General features: G+C 46.2%; 1 protein-coding gene across 2 annotated transcripts in view; it reads left to right on the top strand.

Moving 5' to 3' along the window:
* Asic2 (acid sensing ion channel subunit 2) overlaps positions 1–21,388 on the top strand; it is a 1,069,930-nt gene that overhangs the window by 1,033,237 nt on the left and 15,305 nt on the right.

Here is a 21,388-nt window from a genome sequence, read left to right as displayed (position 1 = left end):
GTCACATAGCCAGGAAACGGGGATGAAACCCACTTAGCTCTCTCCCTTTTCCCTTTATGTTCATGCCCTACCCATAAACTGATGCCATGCACATTCTGGATAGGTCTTCCCAATTAAACCTGTCTGAAAACACGCTACAGCCCCACCCAGAAGTATGTCTCCTAAGGGATTCCAAATCCAGGCAAGCTACAGAGGAGATTGGTCATCAAAGACTGTAGGCTCTGGGAAGGAACCTCAAGACTCAGACAGGAATCCCTGTCCAGGAGTGGTGGAGAGCTAAGTAACCTGTGATGACCCAGGGCTTTCGTCCAGAAATAGAATTCAAGGCCAAGACTCCACCGCTTGTGGAACCTATTGTGCAAGGGGGGGCAGGAAAGGCTTTTTAAGGTGGTAAAGTAACTCTGACCTGTGCCATGACCTCTTGACTCAATTCCCCCTTCTGTGAACTGAGAGTAGCAGCCATGGTGGGTGGGACACACGCATCAGGGTAGATATGGGTGATCTAGAAATGTAGCTCCTTGACCTGGTTTTAGGAGGGAAAACCCTTCCCAGCTTCATGTTAGTCTTGAAGGATGGATTCAAGTAAGAGCTCACTGACCAAGTCCAGTTGCTCAGTACACGTCATCACAAAGTATATAAGACTCAGAGGCTTAAACAAAAGATACCTATTTCCTCATGGCTCTGCGGTCTGGAAGGTCAAGACGCCAGTTAGACTCGCTCTGTCTAAGAAACTGCATAGCTAAGCAGGGGAGATGACTGTTGGTAGTGTCTGTCACGCCAGCACAAGGACCCAAGGCTGGATCCCCAGCCTCTGTGAAAAGCCTGGCATGAGTGCATGTATCAGTAACCCTGGGACCGTGTGGTCAGGTGGAGACAGGAGGATCCCTGAAGCTTGCTAACCAGCCAGTCCAACTGAATCTATGAGCTCCAAGCTTGATACATCCTGTCTCAAAAGAGAATGTGGAAAACAGTAGAGAAAGGCAGCAAATGTCAACTTCTAGCCTGCTGCACACAGGCATACACATATGTACACACTTATAGAAACATATGCATAGCACACACACATACACACTCATACACTTATACTCTCACGCACACACACATTTACACATACACTCACCCAGTCACTCACACACTCACACTCACCCACACACACACACTCACACATGCACACACACACTCATGCATGCACTCACTCTCATATACACACACATGTACTCTCTCTCTCTCTCTCTCTCTCTCTCTCTCTCTCTCACACACACACACACACACACACACACACACACACACACATACACTCACAAAGAGAAATGAGTGCCCAGGACTAAGGTATCACTAGAGATGGGGAGAGGAGTACTGCATTCGGTGGAACAACAGAGAGTGATAGATTTGTATAAACCATCGTGAGCTCCTGTGGAAATTAATTATTTGGGGATTTGTGGAACACAGTGTGGTGCCATCAACATCAGAACCAGAGAGCCAGCCTAGATTCAAAGCAGGGTCCCAACCGACACAGGGCTGAGCTACGAGGCAAGGATCCAAGAGATCCGAGGCCCTCTACGAGCTAAGTGCCAAGAGTATGAACCTCTCAGATTTCAGAGGTCACCCTCACAGGATCCTATCGAAGACACCCATGCTTTATGCCTGGGGAGTCCACTAAACTCCAGGAAGCCATCAAGTGATAAAAGACAAATCCCGCAGCAACTGTTCAGTGATCTCTGCCTCAGCCATCTGGGCTCAGGGATGCTGCAGACCTAGATCACAGCAGGTTACCAATGCAGAGCGGAGAGCCTTCCAGGCTTCCACACATGGGCTCCAGGGGAGTGCCTGTCACATCCGGCCCCTGCCACAGAAGTACATCCCAAGGCAGAAGACACCTCTGCTAAACCTCTGCTGATAGAGTAGCAGCTGCCACAGAGAGGACTTATCCTAGCCTCGGCTGGAAAATTAGCATGCTGATTAGCTATACAGGCGGGGACTCAGACTCAGTTGGAACCTCTGCTGGGGCTCAGGCTTCCCCATCCATCCTCTCTCGTTTCCAGAGAGCACATAGGACTGAAGCCAAACCTGTACCAAATGCACGGGGCTGTGCTTCCCGTGAGCAAAGCTCTGGACCAACCTGGATCCCACTCTAACTCTAAATGCTGTATGGTGGCATATGCCTGTGATCTCAGCAGCAGAAACACTTGGAAGGCTGAGGCAGGAGGATGACTAGTCTGAGGTAAGCCTTAACTTTGATACGGCAAAAACCTAGGTTACTGTGGGTTTTGTTTTTAAAAGGGAAAAAAAATAATAAAAAGATTCCCATTCAAAAAAAATAGACTGTGAATGGAAATGGATCTAAACCCCATCAACACTCGGACCCCACCCCCAGCACCTCCTCTCCCACGCCTACAAGAATGTCCCCAGTGCCATGTAAATGTAATGTATTTTAAGGGGAAAGAGTGGGAAGATGGGGATTGGAGATGGATGGCTAGCCAAGGAGCTGGTAAAGCCAGGCAGGAATGCAGTGAGGGGAGTGGACTGCTCAGGGCTGCCCCAGCGCACTCCCTGGAGACGCCATTCATGCCTCAGGCCATGTGAATGGAAGAAGAGGTTGCTGTTGTGCTATGTAGTCTACCCCCTTGCATGGCTGGATCCCAGCAGCAGCTGAGAGGTCCAGGTTCACATACAAAGGATGCTCCCACCCACTCCTTCTGGAGGTTTGTTCATTCCGTGATGCTACAAGGTGGAAGCTGGACTCAGGGGTCTTCTGAGAGTAATTTGGAACCCAAATCACCACTTCAGAGCTTACAGAGAGGGAGTGGGAGTCAGAGAGAAGGACCCCAAGACCACATCACCAAAACTGATCAGGTATGGGGCCACCTGGGTCCTGAACTGGGAAGGACAAAGCCATACTTAAAGCAAGAACCTGGCCCCAGAACAGAGGGCCTAAAAACTGGCTGAGCTCTGAGAGGCAAAATGCTTGCCCCACACCAGCTTGCGAGTAGGTGGCCAAACCAGGCCAGCATGACAGGCAGCCAAGATCATTGTTCCAGTTAGCTCACCTCCCCACCTTCATCTCCACTTCGCTCCCTCCTCATCCCAACCAGCAAATCACAGGCCAAGAAAACTGCTGAAGACTGCTGGCATTATCTGCAGCCATTACCCAGAGGCAATTAGAACACCACATGATCACAGACACTCATAAGACAAGTCTGCCAAGAGAGCCGGAACACTGGGAAGCTAACTGGAAAGAGGACCTAAGGGTCGGCTCTGCAGGGTCATACCTACTATGATGTGTGTGTCCCGCAGGAGAACTTTCAGGCCCTCAACTAGTGCCATGTCAGGCCTGTTCCCTAGACACCAAGCACTGGCCACAGCCTGCCACTCAAATGCCAGTTTTGATGTGTGACCTGAGAGTCCCGCTTGAGACCTCTTTATATGCTGTACTTTTTTTTAAAAAGACAGTTTTTTCCCATGCTGTTTCCTCTGATCAAAACACCCTTCCCACACCTGATCTTCCTGTATTCTTTCTAGACTCAGTTCCAACCGCTGCCTCATGAAGTCTCTCCTGTGCCTCCCTCTGGAGTTGGTTTGATCATGCCCTCTCTGATGCCCTGCACCCCTGTACTTTACTGTTCCTCTACAGTACCCGACTTGTTAGGTCATGTCTATTCTTTCTAGATTCTTATCCCATGGGCTTAGGAACCATGCTATTCATCCTCAAAGCTTCAGTTCCCAGCGGTGTTCCTGAAACAGATTGGGTACTGTTCCCTGGACATGTGGAAGATGTGATAGGTTATGATGGATGGATGGATGGATGGATGGATGGATGGATGGATGGATGGATTATAAATGGATGGGTAGATGGATGGATGGATGGATTATAGATGGATGGGTAAATGGATGGATGGATGGGGTGGATTATGTATGTATGTATGTATGTATGTATGTATGTATGATTAGATAGATTATAGATGAATGGGTAGATGAATAGATGGATGGATGGATGGATTATAGATGAATGGGTAGATGGATGGATGGATGGATTATAGATGGATGGATGGATGGATGGATGGATTATAGATGGATGGATAGATGGATTATAGATAGATGGATGGATGGACTTGATAGATGGATAGATGCATATTGGAGGGTCTGATTAGATGGTGGGTAGATAAACGGGTGGATAGATCTTGGAAGAATAGATGGGTGGGTGGATGGATAGATACTGGAAAGATTAATGGGTGAGCAGATGATAGATGGTTGGATACACAGATAGATGGAAATAAAACTGCAGAAGCTGTCTCTATAGCCACAACATTGTATCTACAAATATTCTCATATGCCCCGAGGCATATGTAGAGCTAGCAAGGCCCAAAGTAAAGTTACATTTGAGTGAGATGCATTGCAATCTTTCAAAAACACAGCAACATTCTTCTTCTGCAGAACCAATTTACATTTTCTGCTCTTGTCACATCCTCTTCCACTCACGGACGTTTTGCAATGGATGCGAACTTACGGTTTTTATTATTTGTCACAAATCATGGATAACTCACTTTTGAAATTGATCTTTGTTGCCTGGTAAAGTGCTACATCAGCCTCTATTGCTTCTGAGTCCCCTGCAGCAGGCACAACGAACAGCACTGGCACCTTCAAAGCACAGGCAGGGAGTGGCTGACTTCTGAGTAAAATCCCCTCGTGGTCCCGCTGGTCCAAACACTAATTGGGTACACTCTTGCTTAAGAGAGCAAACCCAGTCACTGCTCTTGCAGGGGAGGTGAGCTCACTCTGTGTTTCTATGGTGCATAATGAGCTTTGCCTGTTCTCTGAGAATATTTAGCCGTGTGTGGTTTGATGGCGTCTGCATTTGAAGCCTCTCGGAATGGAATGCTTCCTCTTCGTTCCAATTCCAGTCAAATGGTGCTGCTGGTTAGACAAGTTGTGGGGGCCAGCAACTTTGATTGCCTGGTAAAGCCTGTCATATGCCCAGGATGAAGGGAAAAGGGCACAGTCACATGATGTGCCTTCTTAGAGCATCATCTGCTCTATACCGTACCCTAAGGTTATCTTAGCTGAGCCCCTGTGCTTCAGGTGAGGCTTCTACCAAGAACAGTGGGTCAGCAGCAGAACCTGGATCTAGATGGGTCCTGACACTGCAGTCAGGCAGACACTAGTTCGAATCCTGCCCCTGCTACATCTCAGCAGTGTGGTATTAGATAAACTAATATTGAAGTTTGCTCCTTTGTGAGATGGGGAAAACAGACATTTGCTGGCATGATTGTTATAACAAGTAACCTTTCAATATTTTCCATACTGGGGGTTCTGAAGAACATGTGTTGCCATGTTTCAAACCTTTCCATCAGCCTCCATCCATCCACATGGTAATGACCTGTGTTCCCTGTGGACCCTGCCCTGTGTGGTGTATTAGAACGTACGGTCATAGGAAGTTAGCCATCGGGAAGGACAGACAGCTGGGTTTTAATCCGTGCTCTGCTGCCCGTTAGCCACGCGAGCAGAGTCGCTTCCCTTCTCTGGACCAATCGGGTCAGATTCAACAGAGATCACTGAAGCACCAATCCATATGGCAGGTATGGGGATTCAGTAAGGCTACACCATAAAAATGCTTTGAACTGTACCTGGCACTGAGCAAGAACTCAACAAATACCAGCTATACGTCCAATGCCCGTTGGCCAATGGGTGGACATTTGGGTAGTAAAACTTCACACCAAATCACCGTGAGGTTTTAAAGCGATTACCTCAAAGCCAGGCACATAGTAGATACATACCAACTGTGGGGTTCTATCGCTCCATCTCTTTGCAGAAACTGTTGCTTGGTCTGAGCCCATCCTCCCTGCTCTGACCTTGTGGGATGAACTTTCAGTGAAACAGGGCAGAGGCGTTAAGACCGTGTCTCCTCCCTTCTGACTGCCTGAAAGGACATGTTTCCCCTGAGACCGCTTAGATGCCTGTGTTACCGGCTGATTGGTGGATTTGATTTTAGTGTTTTATTTGATTTTAGAATTGTTTAAAAGGAGCACAGTATAATCATTTGCGAACACACTTAAATCACTCGGCAGGATGCAATAAAAACATCAAACTCAAAATTACAGCTCAAAAAGCAGGCTCTGATTTCCTCTCCTCCTGGGTGGGCAAGATAGAAGTTTGCACATGTTTTAGAAAGTGGGAAAAGAATTCACAGGGCATGGCTAAAAGCAGGAGAAGCTTGAGTTCTAGAACCTTGGGTCTCCTCAGTGCACGAGACGCCTTCCTGATAGGACAGAGGTTGAATGTCACATTCCTGGTCACATGAGGAAAACTAACTGTAGACTAGTCAGAGATCCGAATGTGATCCAGTCCTGAGCCTGCTATAAGACAGACCCAGGGAGACAGAGCACTGTATCCTCTCTGCTACCTCTCAGCTTTGCTGTCTGGAGAATGAGAGAGAAATGGCCCTGGGCATCATGATATGCCTCAAGATAAGAATGAGTTCAGGGGTACAGAAGCCTCTTGAGTGTGAGCGACCCACTTCACTCACCGCTGGAGCCTCTGGGACCTGAAATATCTTGGGGGTGAAAGAAGCATCTGTCCAGTCGAGCTGAAGCTACCCTAAAGCTCCTGACAAGAAACTGCCTGGACCACACCCCAACCCCACTTCCTACATCCTTCGAGAGGCTGTGTCTCCTTGACTGAGCAGCTCCTCCTTGGTGGGAGCTTTGCTGAGGGAGCTGAACAAGCCTTTGACTCCATTCTCTGACAGTCATGATGGAGGGGGAGTTTTCCCTTTGGCTCCTAAGACAGCTTTTCCCAGGGTGAAGGCTTGCTGCTGGCTCTGAGCCAGGGTCACGCTGGCCTTGTTGTGATCTAGTTCTCCAGACAGAAAGTGGGAAGAAAACCCACTCTGAGCCAAATATTAAAGAAAGCAAGTGGACAGAGGGTGGCCCACCCACTCAGCACCCTGGGCACTTGGCTAGCCCTGCACCCCGATTTACAGTGAGGCCCATACACCAGAAGACTTTGAAGAGGCTAGAAGAGTTTAGCAGCTACACACTCCAGACCCCTGGCTTTATAAGTAAGGCTCTGAGGGACCGCCGTGTTGACCAGCAGGCCTCTGCTCTCAACCTCAGCCACTGTATCTCATTGCTGATACAGCCAGTCTCGACAGTGCGGTACAGAACCAAGCAGAGAGGGGTACATGTAAGCTACCCCAGAAGTCTTGCAAAATAAGGGTGTGCCACAGTTTACCAATATATGTATCTGTGTATGTACCTATGTGTACAGGTACATGCATGTGTGCAGTTACACATGCACGTGATTGTAGAGGCCAGGGCCAGGGGGACAACCTCACTGTCATTCCTCAGGCATCATCCACTCTGATTTTTTTTTTTTTTTGAGATAGGGTTTCTCACTGGCTTGGAACTCACCAGTAGATGTGTTACTGTGAGGCTCAAGGATCTGCCTGTCTGCTCATCTCCACAAGCATGTGTGAACACACTCAGCTTTTTTTTAAATCATGGATTCTAGGATTCAAACTGGGGTCCTCATACTTGCAAAGAAAGTCCCAGAATGCATTCCTGAGTCACCAATGGGAGGGCAAGGCCAGGTGGGCTATCGGTCCCACCGTCTGTCCCATGAGGCCTCCCCTGAGTCAGGGACACAGGATGGCAATAAGGATACCGCTGGAGACTGTAGCTTCGACTCTTCAACATCCATCATGCATCAGACACTCTTGGGGATGGGTTCCATCCTGTTATGCAACAAGGCAGAAAAATCTTAACATCCTGCCTGAGGACTCCTCTTTAGGAGAGAGCTGCCTTTCCCCTAGGAAAACACCGCGGTGAGGTGAGACTCTGTGAGAAAGGATGTGGTCGTATGCCAAGACTTCAGAGGAGGACAGCAGTGCCTTGGAATATCCTGATTCTGCTCCTGGAGAAAGTGGGAAAGAACCTGAGCTGTGAGCAGGGAGGAGGCGGGAAAGGAGAGGATGGAGACGGGACGAGGTGGGGCGAGGTGAAGAGACAAGAGGGCCTGCTCCAGCTCCCCCGGACATCTTCCCTGAGTCCCATCATCTTATGCTAGTGGGCTTTCTGCAGAATTCAACCACAGGCTGCATTTTACACAAGGCCTTTAGTATGGTTTGAGTGGGAACTCTCCCCACGGGCTCGTGTGTGTTAACGCTTGGTCTCCGGCTGGTGGTGCTGTTTAGGGATGATGGAACCTTTGAGACCTTGCTGATGGACAGAGGCCACTGGGGAGTGTAGATTGAGGGCCCTTCTTCCGGTCTGATTTCTGCTGCCTACTTAGCATCATGCGATAATAATCAGCTTCCTCCAGTCCCTGCCACTACGAACCAAGGCACTCTACCATGGTTTCCCTTCCGTCGTGGACTGTAAGTCTCCAAAAGTGTGAGCTGGCATAGGCCTTCCTCCCGGGAGTTCTTTCTGCCAAGTTCTTTGCTCACAGCAAAGAATACTGTTGTGATATGGATCTGACACTGGCGAGATATCATCTGAGGGTCACAGCTGGGTTATACATATATGTCCTTATCAAGGTCAAGCTGTCAGCACCCCTCCAAGGTAGTCAAGATTTTAATTCATACTTGCATAGCATGTCAGAGAGGCCCAGCCATGTGTTCAAATTCCCCCAACTCAGGAAGCAACAGTGCCTAGGTCAAATCCTGCTTGGTCCAGACCACAGAGTATAAACTCTTAACAAAGCCAGGATTCTACAATGTAAGGGAAAAAGAAGAAGCCAAGCTAGAACAAGACGAAAGGCTTAGCTTTGCCAAGGACTATGAATGCGTTTTCCAGGACCTAGAGGGATACCATTCAAGGGAGCAACATGTCCACTCCCTGAAACAGGAAGTTAAAGAGCTGATAGAAGAGACGAGCCGGGTGGATGTTGGGTGGCCATCAGGTATGCTAGGTAGGCCTCCCCGTCTCTCTCTCCTTTCCTACCCAACCCTGAACCCTCAGGACTTCCAGGATCCTCTCAGCATCTCTGCAGAGCCTCAGGCAGTGGGCTCCAGACAGAAGAGAGATAGGTCCAGGAAGATTGGCTAGGGGCACAAGCTTGAGCCACTGAGGACTCAAAAAAAAAAAAAAAAAAAAAAAAAGGCACTTCAGGCTGTAGCGCCACCTTCTGGTGAGTCTCGGACCTTAGGTCTGAGACAGTCTGAACCCTTTAGAGGGGATGACCCCAGACAGAGGAGGAGGAGGAACAGTCATCTTCTTTATATAAACTTCTTTATATAAAATGAAAAGTTTGTGGAAAGACCCTCAAGACCCTGAAGCAATGAAGGGTGAGGAAAAGAGAATGCAGTTCTTACTCTGATTTGCTAGCAAATGTAAGCGGTTATTGAAGCCACCAGTTCTGTGACACAGTGCAGTCAGTAAATGCAAGGTTCAAGGCTCAATCCTGATGTCTTTCATCTCTTCCTGACTAGCTCATCCACCCTCTGTAATAATCATAAACGCTACCATTCATGATTCTAGCTCTCTCTCTCCTAGATCCAGACCTCAAGATCAAGCTAGTGACCTTTTAACTTGCCTGTATGAAATAGGCATGCACTCATGCAGAGAGAGAGAGAGAGAGAGAGAGAGAGAGAGAGAGAGAGAGAGAGAGAGCTATCTCCCTAACTCTTAGTCAGAAAGGCAGAGCTTCTCTGGCCCATAAACTCAAGTGGTAAAGAGAACAGAAAGAAACAGAGTTAAAGCTGGAGACAGTGCACGATTGGTACAGTGCTTGCCCTGCATGTATTAAGTCCAGGGTTCGATCCCCATCACCGCACAAAACGGCGTATGTTGGTCCAAATACTAGCACTTGGGAAGCAGAGGCAGAAGGATTTGCTCCTCAGCATCACCCTTGGCCTCAGTGAGTACGAGGCCAGCCTGGGATGCCTGAGACCCTGCTGAAGGTAAAAGACAAGGACGGAGGTCAGGAGGGAGGAGCAGGTGAAGGACTGTACGAGGAGACAAAATGCAGTGTGGATGAGCACCTAGCCATGACCGAGAAGCCCTGAGTCTGTCAAGTCAGATGAGGAGACTGATAGTGGGGACTGAGGGGTGGGGGTGAAGGTGCCACAGAACACCTGAGGCCACAGCAGCCCACGGCACAGTGGAGTTCAAAGCAGGACTTGGGTCGTTCCACTGTTGGTCACTCTAGAGTTACAGTTGAGGGTTTGAGGAGACTTTAGAGATCATCTCAGCCTAATGCACAGCCATTATTTAAATCTCTCTCCTCCGATCCCAGCCTATGAGGATTCCTTCCCAAGAGTATAAGGATAATTTCATTACTGAGTTACACTGGTGGGTTAGAAAGTTCTCCTTAGGCTGAGAACAAGTCCTTCTTTAGGATTAAATGAGGTAATGAACTTAGCATGCCCACCACGGTGCCTACAACATCAAGAGGTGTTGCCTTCATCTCTGCCTCCCTTATGACAACTACTCCTATGTCTGTCTTTCCCGAGGGATGTCAGAAAACAAACCTAATTCTTCTTCCTGGAGACAGCCCTTCAGATATCTGAAGGCAGTGCTTCAGGGTCCCTTGAGGCTCCACTTGCCTCAGATAAACAAACACTCCAGCCCCCTTCCAGACACTCATTGGTAAGCAAGAGCCGTTGCTGTGTGTACTATGGCTTCCCAGCTGCTGCTGCTGTGTATGAGGCCTCAGCGATGCTGATGAGGCAAAGGACAAGGCAGCCGCGGCGGAACAGCCAGGGTCTGAGTCACAACCTCTAGGAAGGACAAACATGGCAGTAGCTGGCCTGGAAGAACGTTTAGCTATTGAAAGGACTTGATCAGACTACACCGCATCCCACCCATTTTGATGACACATCTTTTTCCCCCCTGAGACACGGTCTCTCTGTGTGGCCCTGGCTGTCCTGGACCTCGCTCTGTAGACCAGGCTGGCCTCAGACTCACAGAGATCCACCTGCCTCTGCCTCCCAAATGCTGGGAGGAAAGGTGTGTGGCACCACCAGCCAGCGTTGATGATACATCTTGGTAGAAGAAAAGTAGGTCAGGGTGCTGGGGACATAGCTCAGGTGCTGGCTAGGCAAGCATGAAGACCTTGAGTTCAATCCTCAGAACCTACTTTTTTTTTTTTTTTGTTCTTTTTTTCAGAGCTGGGGACTGAACCCAGGGCCTTGCGCTTCCTAGGTAAGCGCTCTACCACTGAGCTAAATCCCCAGCCCCTACATTTTTAAAAAAAAAAAAAAAAATTCAGGCTTTGTGGTAGGCTCCTGTAATCCCACTTCTGCTAGGCAAAGACAAGACAGGCAAGCCTTAGTTAGAGCTTGCTCACTAGGAAGCCTAGAAGAATCATCAAGCCACAGGTCCCAGTGAGAGATCCTATCTCAAAAAACAAGTCAGGTGATTCCTGAGGGACCACAACCAAGATTAACATCTGGTTTCTGCATGCACTTGTACACATGCTTGTGCACTCCCATACATGTAGCCACACATGAATATTTGCACACATGCATATTTTCACACACATCACAAATACACATACACACATATACGTACACAAAGAGAAACAGAATTAAAAAAAAAAACAAAGAAAGTCGCCCCCCCCATCACTACCACGAAATTAACTCACGTCAAACATAGCCTCCCTCCCCCAGCCTCTGTGAAAGGACTTGATGCACCATTCCCAAATCCCATTTGTTGCTTTTGGAAACCAATCTTGAGCAACGTGACCATGCAATACATCCTAAATCCTGGAATACTGACCTGCTTAGAGGTGATTCACCCTCAAATGTTCTCCAACAAGGTCCAGAGGGAGCAGAGACTTCTCCAGGCGCAAAAGAAGCATGTGTGGAAGTGAGGCCTGTTCACAGATACTGAAGAGGAAAATAGGAGAGAAAGGGAAGAGAGCTGGAAGTCCTCCAAGGTCTGCTTCTGGATCTTTCTACTTGATCCTTTCTAGATTCAGGTTGTAAGGCAGGGACAAACTCAAGGGTGGCACCAGAAATTTCTGGAACCACCTGCTGGCTCCAGCCCTCAGCGTGATCCTGTACAATGTATTTAACCTTTAATGAAGCTTTACTTCCCATAAATAAAATAAAAACAGGAATGTCTGCATCAGGAGAGGTCTGTGATTATTAAATTAAATACACATAGAGAGTTTAAGTTCCCAGTTGTACTGAGCAGCTAATAATGGTCCAGCCCACCTGGAAATAGCTCTCACAAAGTCTAGGCACAAGGTTTTATAGTTGGTGTTTGAGTGTGCTACAGAGAAAGCAAAGCAGCCAGCAGCTGGGGAGTGTCCAGGCCTTGAAGTCACACTTGGTGAAACAGGCCCTTATTTACCTGACCTCCCTACCACACGGACTCTTCAAAGTTCTAGAAGAATCCTGAGGCTGGAGTTCAGTTAGAGATCAGCAAGCATTGGGTTAATGAGCCAGAAACCAGAATTCAGGGTCGCCAAAAAAGGCTGGAAGAGGGGACTCAGAGAGGCAGCCCTGGGTGTTTATAGAAGCGTTCCATTCCTCAAATCGTAGGCTGAATTTTCAACCACCCACAGAGCAAGGGAGTCCTGGGAAGAGTAGAGAGTAGAGAGAGCTGGGCAAATATTGTAGCAGCTGCCACCACCTGGGAGGAAAAAAAACCCATAAACAACCTGGGCTTCCCACGTAAGCCACAGAAGTGTGGTTCTTTGGGAGTTAGATTGCAGCCCAGGACTGCAAGCAAAACTAAAATATATCCACCCTTACCGCCACAAAACCAATGTGCTTCTTTATAAATTTAACTGCTGCTAGAGCAACGCTGATCGACACTAGAGGAAGATGAGCCATCCCGACGCGATCTAACCACAATGTTACCAGAAAATTACCAGATGACACACGTAGAGAAAACATGAAAATAATCAGAAACAAACAGATCTACATCTAACCCCAGTGTTAGAAGGCAGTAAGTTTATCGTGAGAAATATTGAGCCTGTTAAGTAATTCTGCAGAAAAGAGTGTAAATAATGACAGATTTTATTTATTTATTTTTTAGGCAAGATTTGAAAATGTTTTTAAAGAAACCAAACAGATATTTTAGAATGACAAATGAAGTGTCTGGCTTGTATACCATGTTGTGTGGTGTCTTATGGTTTTACTGCTGTGAACAGACACCATGACCAAGGCAACTCTTATAAGGACAACATTTAATCGGGGCTGGCTTACAGGTTCAGAGCTTCAGTCCAGTATCATTAAGGCTGGAACATGGAGCACCCAGGCAGGTATGGTGCAGGAGGAGCTGAGAGTTCTACATCTTCATCTGAAGGCTGCTAGTGGAAGAGTGGCTTCCAGGCAGCTAAACTGAGGGTCTTAAAGTCCATGCCCACAGTGACACACCTACTCCAACAGGGCCACACCTCCTAAGAGTGCCACTCCCTGGGCAAAGCATATACAAACCATCACATGTGGGATGATGTGTAATAGAAGATTAGACAGAAAACAGATAAAGGAGCATCACACTTGGAGACAGTTGAGAGAAGTGATCCACGTGGTGGGCGCTCAGGAGAGGGCTCAGAGAGTGTGTCCCGGGCAAGCATGAGGACATGAGTTTGAATCTCCAGCATCCATGTAAAAAGCCAGTATAGCATCAAATACTTGTAATCTCAGCATTGGGGTGGTGGAGACCCAGTGGCTCTGTGAAGTTCACCAGATAGCCAGCCTACCCTAGTCTGTGAGCTTCAAGTCCTGTGAGAGAAAGACTCTGTTTTGAAAACTAAGGTGGGGAGTAATTGAGAAAGATAACCACTGTCAACCCCTGGCTGCCATATGCACCTACGTACAAACACGTGCACACACATAGACCCACACACACACACACACACACACAGAGAGAGAGAGAGAGAGAGAGAGAGAGATTGTTCAAATGGTAGACAAGATGAAAAAGAAAATGCTGACTAAAAGTAAACAGAGCTCCACTGACAGTCTACTGAGCCCATACAAACTATAGAGAGAGGTGATACCATATATAAAATTGGCATTCCAGAGAAGAAAGAAGGGAAATAATTAAAGAAATATTGATTTGTCTTTTTCTAAATTCGTTCAAAGGCATCATTTCACAGATCCATGATCCTCAGCAACCCAGACAATAAAAATACAAAGAAAATCACACCGAGGAATGATATTACCAAAATCCTCCAAAAATCAAAGATGGAGAATCAATCTTCAAACGGGGGTTGGGGGGAGGCACTGAAAATGAATAATCCATACGGAGAATTATCACTGGTTCTCGTCAGAAACAGTAGGGAACAGGGGTGGGGGGAACATCTTTGAAACGCTCAAAGGAAGCACTTACCCAGCTCGGAGGGTATACACAGCCAGAAGAATATGCTTGAGAAAGAATAAAACTAAGACACTGTATAGACAGATGAAACCTGAAGAAGTTGGCCACAAGTAAACCCATTCTGGGGAAAAAATGTTGAAAAGAATTCAAGCCAGTGGAAAATGGCGTCAGATGAAGTGTGAGATCTATAGGGGAAATAACCTAAACAGTGTGGATGTGGTAAATATAAAACCGAAGTTTCCTTCTCATCAGCTATCTTAAAAGTTAACAGGCTACGTCAGACAAAAAATGGTCTTACCGGTGTTCCGTAGCAAGTCTCTGCAGGATATGTAGACGTGGTAAAAGACAAAACACGTAAATAGGCTGGCAGGTGATGTAATGCAACATTAATTCAAGGTAAGACTGTGATAAGATAAAGACGAATAGTCCTAATAGAGCAACAATTAAAAATAATAATAGTGCAAAGTGATAGAAATCAGAGTCCAACAGAGACTGAAGAATGAACTATTAAAATCGTCGATACAAAAGGAGCCAGGGAAGAGGACAAGTATGAGACAGTGATGGAAACAAGCAGGAAATAAAGAACAAGACGGTAACTGCATGTCAAAGATTGTACCTAGTGTAAATAGATTTTAAAAAAAAAACTCCCTAGGAAGGGGCTGGAGAGGTGGCCTGCTGCTTAAGAGCACTTGAAGCTCTTCCAGAGAACCCAGGTTCGATTCCCAGCACCCACCTATATATATATATATATATGGATATATAACCATCTATATCCAGGCCCAGTGGATCTGGTATCCTGCATGCATGAGGTACACAAATACACAGTCAGGCAAGCACTCGTACATATAAAATAAAATAAAAATCTCAAAATCTTTCAATTCTGAATTAAAAGGAAGAGGTTGTTGGATAGAATGAATAGCAGCATTCAATGCACCTCAGCATGGGAAGATCCCGACAGAGTGAAAGAACGAACGGAGGGGAGACCGAGAGATGGGGGCAGTGGCGTTAGGAAACAGCCTTGTCTAGTGCGTAAACCCTCGAGGCCATGATGCCACAGGTGGTGAAGATGATGATCTCATAATGGTAGCAAGATCTGTTCATCAAAATTGAGTAGTCCTAAATGCCTCGGTGTCCAATATGGTCACAAATATCCAAATAAAAACTGACAGTGAGAAAGGGACAAACTGCATGGATTGTAACATCCTTTCCTCTGTCGTTGACATGTATGCAGTGTATTAGTAACTTTTGCATAGCTGTGACCAAAATACCACAGAGAGGCAAACTGAAGGAGGGAGGAGTTATTTTAGCCTATGGTTTCAGGTGATCTGGCCCGTGCACTTGACCAGAGAACTTGATGGCAGTGTGGGTGTGGTACACCCGGATACTCCCCTCGTGGAAGACAGGAAGCACAGAGCAAACAAGGGACTTCGAATCACATACCTCTTCAGCCTTCATGGTACATCTCCAGGGTCCTACTTCCTCTGAGCTCAGTGCCACTTCCTAAAGCCCTGAGTACTTCCAAAATAGCACTTCCAATTAGGAACCAAACACTGAACGCATAACATGCCAGGGACATTTTGAGTCCAAATCACAACAAGTAAGCAAAAAAAAAAAAAATTATCAAAGGAATCAAAGATTTGAGCAACACTATCAAGTGACTTAACCTGATTGTCTTTTATGAAACTGTGCCGGTTGGTTTTCGTCAACTTGACACAAACACAGACTGATGGGAGGCGAGGGACTCTTGACTGAGGAATTGCCTCCACAGATTGGCCTGTAGGCACATCCGTGGGGCGCTGCCTTGATTGATGACCTATGTGAGAGGTCTCAGATCACTATGGGTGGGTGGCGCCACCCATGGGCTGTAGTCCTGGAGTGCATAAGAAAGCAGGATGAACAAGCCGTGAGGAGCAAGCCAGCGAGCAGCCTTTCTCCATGGCTTCTGCCTCAGCTCCTGCCTCAAGCTCCAGCCTTGACATCAGTGTTGGCATGCCACCTAAGGGCTGTAAGCTGAAATAAACCCTTTCCTTCTGCTCCTCAAGCTGCTTTGGGTCACAGTGCCTTATCACAGCAAGAGAAACCCCCACTAATAGGATAGGAAGGAACCGTAACAAAAGACATTTACAGGACGTAAATATTTCGGTGGTGACTATGGGACACGCATCGAGATGGGCCCACCACAAGCTGGCCCACAGAACAAATTTCAACACTTTTTGAAGTGCTGAAACCACAAGGAATATGTTTTCTGACCAATGTATAATTCAATCAGAAGCCAATAGCAAGGCGAGTGAGAAAACGTAAGTCACCGCATCTGTATGTGAGGACATCACGACAGGTTCAACAGGCATGTTGAAGTGGCAAACGGACATAACATATAATAATCAGCTCGGAAACTTGGAAAAATGAGCCCTTTCCATGGGGCTGGGGGAAACCCAAGTAACCGAAGGGAGGAGGAGTGATGAAGTATCTGGGAGGACTTAAGGGGAGGAGTGGGGGGAACGTGGTCAGAATGAGTTGCATGTGTGTAAGAAATCCTCAAAGAATCAATAAAGATGTTTTAAAGCAGAGGTCACCAAAATTGGTGCGAGAAGAAATAGAAAATACTCATGCCTCTGCATTTATTAAAGGGATTAAATTTGTAATTTTAAATTATCTGCATTCACACACATAAGCACCAGGTCCAGATGGCTTCACCAGTAAATCCAATCAAGCATCTAAGTTTAAAAAAAAAAATGATACTATGTCTATACAAAGTCAGAAAACAAAGACAAAGGAAACATCTCACGACTTTTTACGAAGTTAACGTAATTCCAAAGCCAGAATTTCAAAGGATAATTTAAAAGCAAACCATGATGCCTCTAGCCTGTAACCCTCAGATGTCTGAGAGGGTAGGTCTTGGAGTACAGGTCATTTGAGCCACATAGTTCGTTTGAAACTAACCTAGGCTAACCAAAATTATATAAAGGTATCATAATAGAAAAGTAAATATGATTCCCTCCTAAATACAGAGGCAAAGCTTCCTTTGAAAATATTTGCAAATTAGACCTAGTAAAATCTAAAGAGAAAGTAAGTCATGAGCATGTAGGGTTTCTCCTGGGACTGCAGATCAGGCCACATCAATCAATACCAGATCAATCAAGGCCAGATCAATCAACACCAATCACCCTAAGAGTCAGATAAAGAAGGGGGATCATGGTGACCATCTTTACCAACATGTAAAGAAACATGACTATTTTTTTTTAAAGAAATGAAAGATTGAGGGGCCAGAGAGATCCCTCACTGGTTAAGTTGCTCACTGCTCTTGCTAAGGACCCAGGTTTGGATCCAGCACCCACAAGGTAGTTCACGATTGTCTGTAGCTCTAGTTCCAGGGGACCAGGGGACCCTAAGCCTTCTGTTGGTGTCCCCAGACTTCTGCATGCATCTGATATCCATAGAGACACACACATAATTTAAACATTTTTAATTAGCAAACTGAAAACATTAAAAAAAACATTTTGTCTAGCAAACTAGAAATAGGTTAGAATGTTCTCAATGCAACAGAGGCAGCTAACAAAAATATATATCTAATATTTAATGGTGGGATGGTGGTGGCCCACGTGGGAGGCAAAAGCAGGCGCATCTCTAAATTCAAGGCCAGCCTGGTCTACTGAGTGAGTTCAGGACAGCCAGGGCTACACAGAGAAACTCTGTCTACAGAAGTGTGTGTGTGTGTGTGTGTGTGTGTGTGTGTGTGAGAGAGAGAGAGAGAGAGAGAGAGAGAGAGAGAGAGAGAGAGAGAGAGATGGAGCAATAATAAGCCCTTTCTTTCAAAGATTAGAAACAAGACCAGAAAACACCCACCCCCTCTTGGATTTTTTTTCCCCAACATCACATTGACATTTTTTTTTTTTTGGTTCTTTTTTTTCGGAGCTGGGGACCGAACCCAGGGCCTTGCGCTTCCTAGGCAAGCGCTCTACCACTGAGCTAAATCCCCAACCCCCACATTGAAATTTTTAAGCAAAAAAGATCAGGACAAAATAGAAAACTATAAGCAAAGAAATAAAATTCAAGCTCTCAAAAAATTAAGCTATTAATAAGCTCAAGAGTATGAATAGAGGCCACAAACATTTTGCTGAGAGAAAGCTGCCAGCCATGAAGGAATACATATTCTATTTAGATGTGATCCTACAACAGATAGAAGTCATTTATAAAGACGAAAGCAGATGGAAGGCTTCCTGAGGGTCAGCAAAGAGGGGTGGACGATGTAAGTGGGCCGCTTTGGAGGACATTAGCTGTACTCTAGATCTTGACTGTAGTGACCACCACGAGGATATTTATTTTCTTAAAGGTTCACTCCAGGTGCTGGAGAGATGGCTCAGCAGTTAAGAGCACTTGTTGTACTTCTGAAGTTTGGTTCCCAGCACTCACGTGGTGGCTCACGGTCACCTGTAACTCCAGTTCCGGGAGCTCTGACATCCTCTCCTGGCCTTTAAGGGCACTCACATGATAACACATTCATAGGTGTGAGCAAACCATTCACACACATAAAATAAATGAATCTAAAAAGTTAACTCATGCAGTTATGCATTAAACTTGATCTATTTTATCATATATAAATTACGCATTCATAAAGTCGGCCTTAAAAATAGGAAAAAATAGACACCATTAGGAAAAAGTAAAACCCAGACTATCGAGAAAAAAGATACTTCATATTTGACTCAGACCTTCCTTGAATTCAGACCATTCTTTCAGAGAATTCTCGATAATAAAGACAAAATATGAACAGGCTTTCTTAATAGGCAAAAGACTAATGTGTCGCAAAAATGTAACATGAATAACTGATAAGAACTGATAAGGCTGTGGTCAAGATCATCAGTCATTGTAGACTATAAACAGAAACACCCGGATTTGCTACAGCTGAGCCCCAACAAAAATAACTAAAGCCAGCAAGGAAACAATGAAACAAAGCGTTGGCCTGGATGTGGAGAGAGCCCAGCTGTCATTCACTCCTCGTGGAATTAAGATGGGGGGCTGGAAAGATGGCTCCGTGGGTAACAGCACCTGCCACCAAGCCCGACAACCTGAGTTTGATCCCTGAATCCCACATGGTGCATAGAGAGAACCAACTCCTGCAAGTTGGCCTCTGACCTCCATACATTCACCTGGCACAGACACTGGCACAAGATAAATAAGAAATACGCATTAAAGAATGGTAGAACCACTTTAGACCAGAGCCGGGCCAATTTTTATAAAATTATACGTATAACTAATTTATGAATCAGAATCAGCTATTCCACTCTTGGCGATTCACTCAAGAGAATCTAAAATGTCTGCAAAATGAATCATAAATAATACTTAGCTGGGCATGGCCGCACATGGCTGTAATCTAGCCCTTGGGAGATGGAAACAGGGCCACCTGGAGGTCAAGGTTAGTTAGCGTTGGCCAGGACTCTCATTGGAGGGATAAGATCCCAACCCACCCACAAGACCTTTGACCCGTAATGTGTCCTGCCTACAAGAAGATAGAGCAGAGACTTAGAGAATGGCCAACCAGTGATTGGCCCAACTTGAGACTCACCCCATTGGCAAGAACCACTCCCTGATACTATTAATGATATTCTTGTGTGCTTGCAGACTGGAGCCTATCATAACTGCCCTCTGAGAGGCTCCACCCAGCAGCTGACTGAAACAGACAGAGACCTAAAGCCAAACATTAGGCGGAGCTCAGGGAGTCTTGTGGAAGAGTTGGGGGGGGGGGTATTGAGGAACCTGGAAGGGATAGGGACTCGGCAGGAAGACCAACAGAGTCAACTAACCTGGGCTCTTGGGGGCTCCCACAGACTGAACCACTAACCAAAGAGCACACATGGGTTGGACCTAGGCCTCCCCTCACATATGTAGCAAATGTGCAGCTTGGTCTTGGTCCCCCAACAACTGGAGTAAGGGATGTGCCTAACTGTTGCCTGCCTGTGGATCCTGTTCGCCTAGTTAGGCTGCCTTGTCTAGCCTTCGTGGGAGAGGGTATAGCTGGTCCTGCAGTGACTTGATATACCGGGGTGGGTTGGTACTCAGGGGGTCCTCGATCTTTTCAGAGGAGAAGGGAATGGGGGAGGGGGAGAGCGTTTGCAAGGGAGGAACTGGGGGACTATGATTGGGATGTGAAGAAAATGATAGGTAGATAGATAGATAGATAGATAGATAGATAGATAGATAGATAGATAGATACATACATACATACATACATACATACATACATACATACATACATAGATACATACATAGATACATACATAGATACATACATAGATACATACATAGATACATAGATACATAGATACATAGATAGATTAAAAAGAAAAAGATCAGCCTTGGCTGCACAAGTTTGAGGCCAGCCTATGCTAAATGCAACCTTGCCTATAAATTAATTAAATAAATACTCACAGGAGCTTCTTCATAATCACCAAATTCTGGGATCAATCCAAACACCCAGGTGAATGGGTAAACAAACCGGATGTGTTCCTAAGCTAAAGAACAACTCAGCAGAAAAGGAACGAACTGCAGGTGCGCCCCCATGCGGAACAACCACAAAACCATCATTGTGAGGGAAAGAGACAGGCAGAAAGTGCATGGGGAAAACCATCGATTCCCTACTTAAAATCTGAAATTGAACTTGATTTTGAAAATTGAAGTTAAATTATCTATTTGAAGTTTGTCTGTATGAAAAGAGGGTAATCTAACAGTGGTAACAGAATTCGTGAGAGTGGTCACCCAGGATGGGGGCGGGGCACAGACTGGGAAGAGACATGAATTCATTTTCTGTAGGGATAGACATGTCAGTGTCTTGTTGAACGCGGTGTTTACATGGGTGGAGGGTACACATCTGACAGAACTCAGACTGTGCATTTTCAGTGTGGCCAGTGGGATGCCTCTTCATTTTAACCCCAGCACTCAGGAGGAAGAGGGTGGCAGGTCTCTGTATATCTAAGGCCAGCCTGGTTCACAAAGTGAGTTTTAGAGTGGCCAGGGCTATGTAGTGAGACTCTTTCCAAAAAACTCTCCCCCAAAAAAGATTTGGGGTGTGTGTGTGTGTGTGTGTGTGAGGGTGTGTGTGTGTGTGTGTGTGTGTGTGTGTGTGT

The sequence above is a fragment of the Rattus norvegicus genome, chromosome 10 (genome assembly GCF_036323735.1).
Source record: "Rattus norvegicus strain BN/NHsdMcwi chromosome 10, GRCr8, whole genome shotgun sequence".
NCBI classification, from domain to species: domain Eukaryota; kingdom Metazoa; phylum Chordata; class Mammalia; order Rodentia; family Muridae; genus Rattus; species Rattus norvegicus.
Note: the sequence above shows the minus strand (reverse complement) of the source record. Positions and strands in the feature narration are given on the sequence as shown.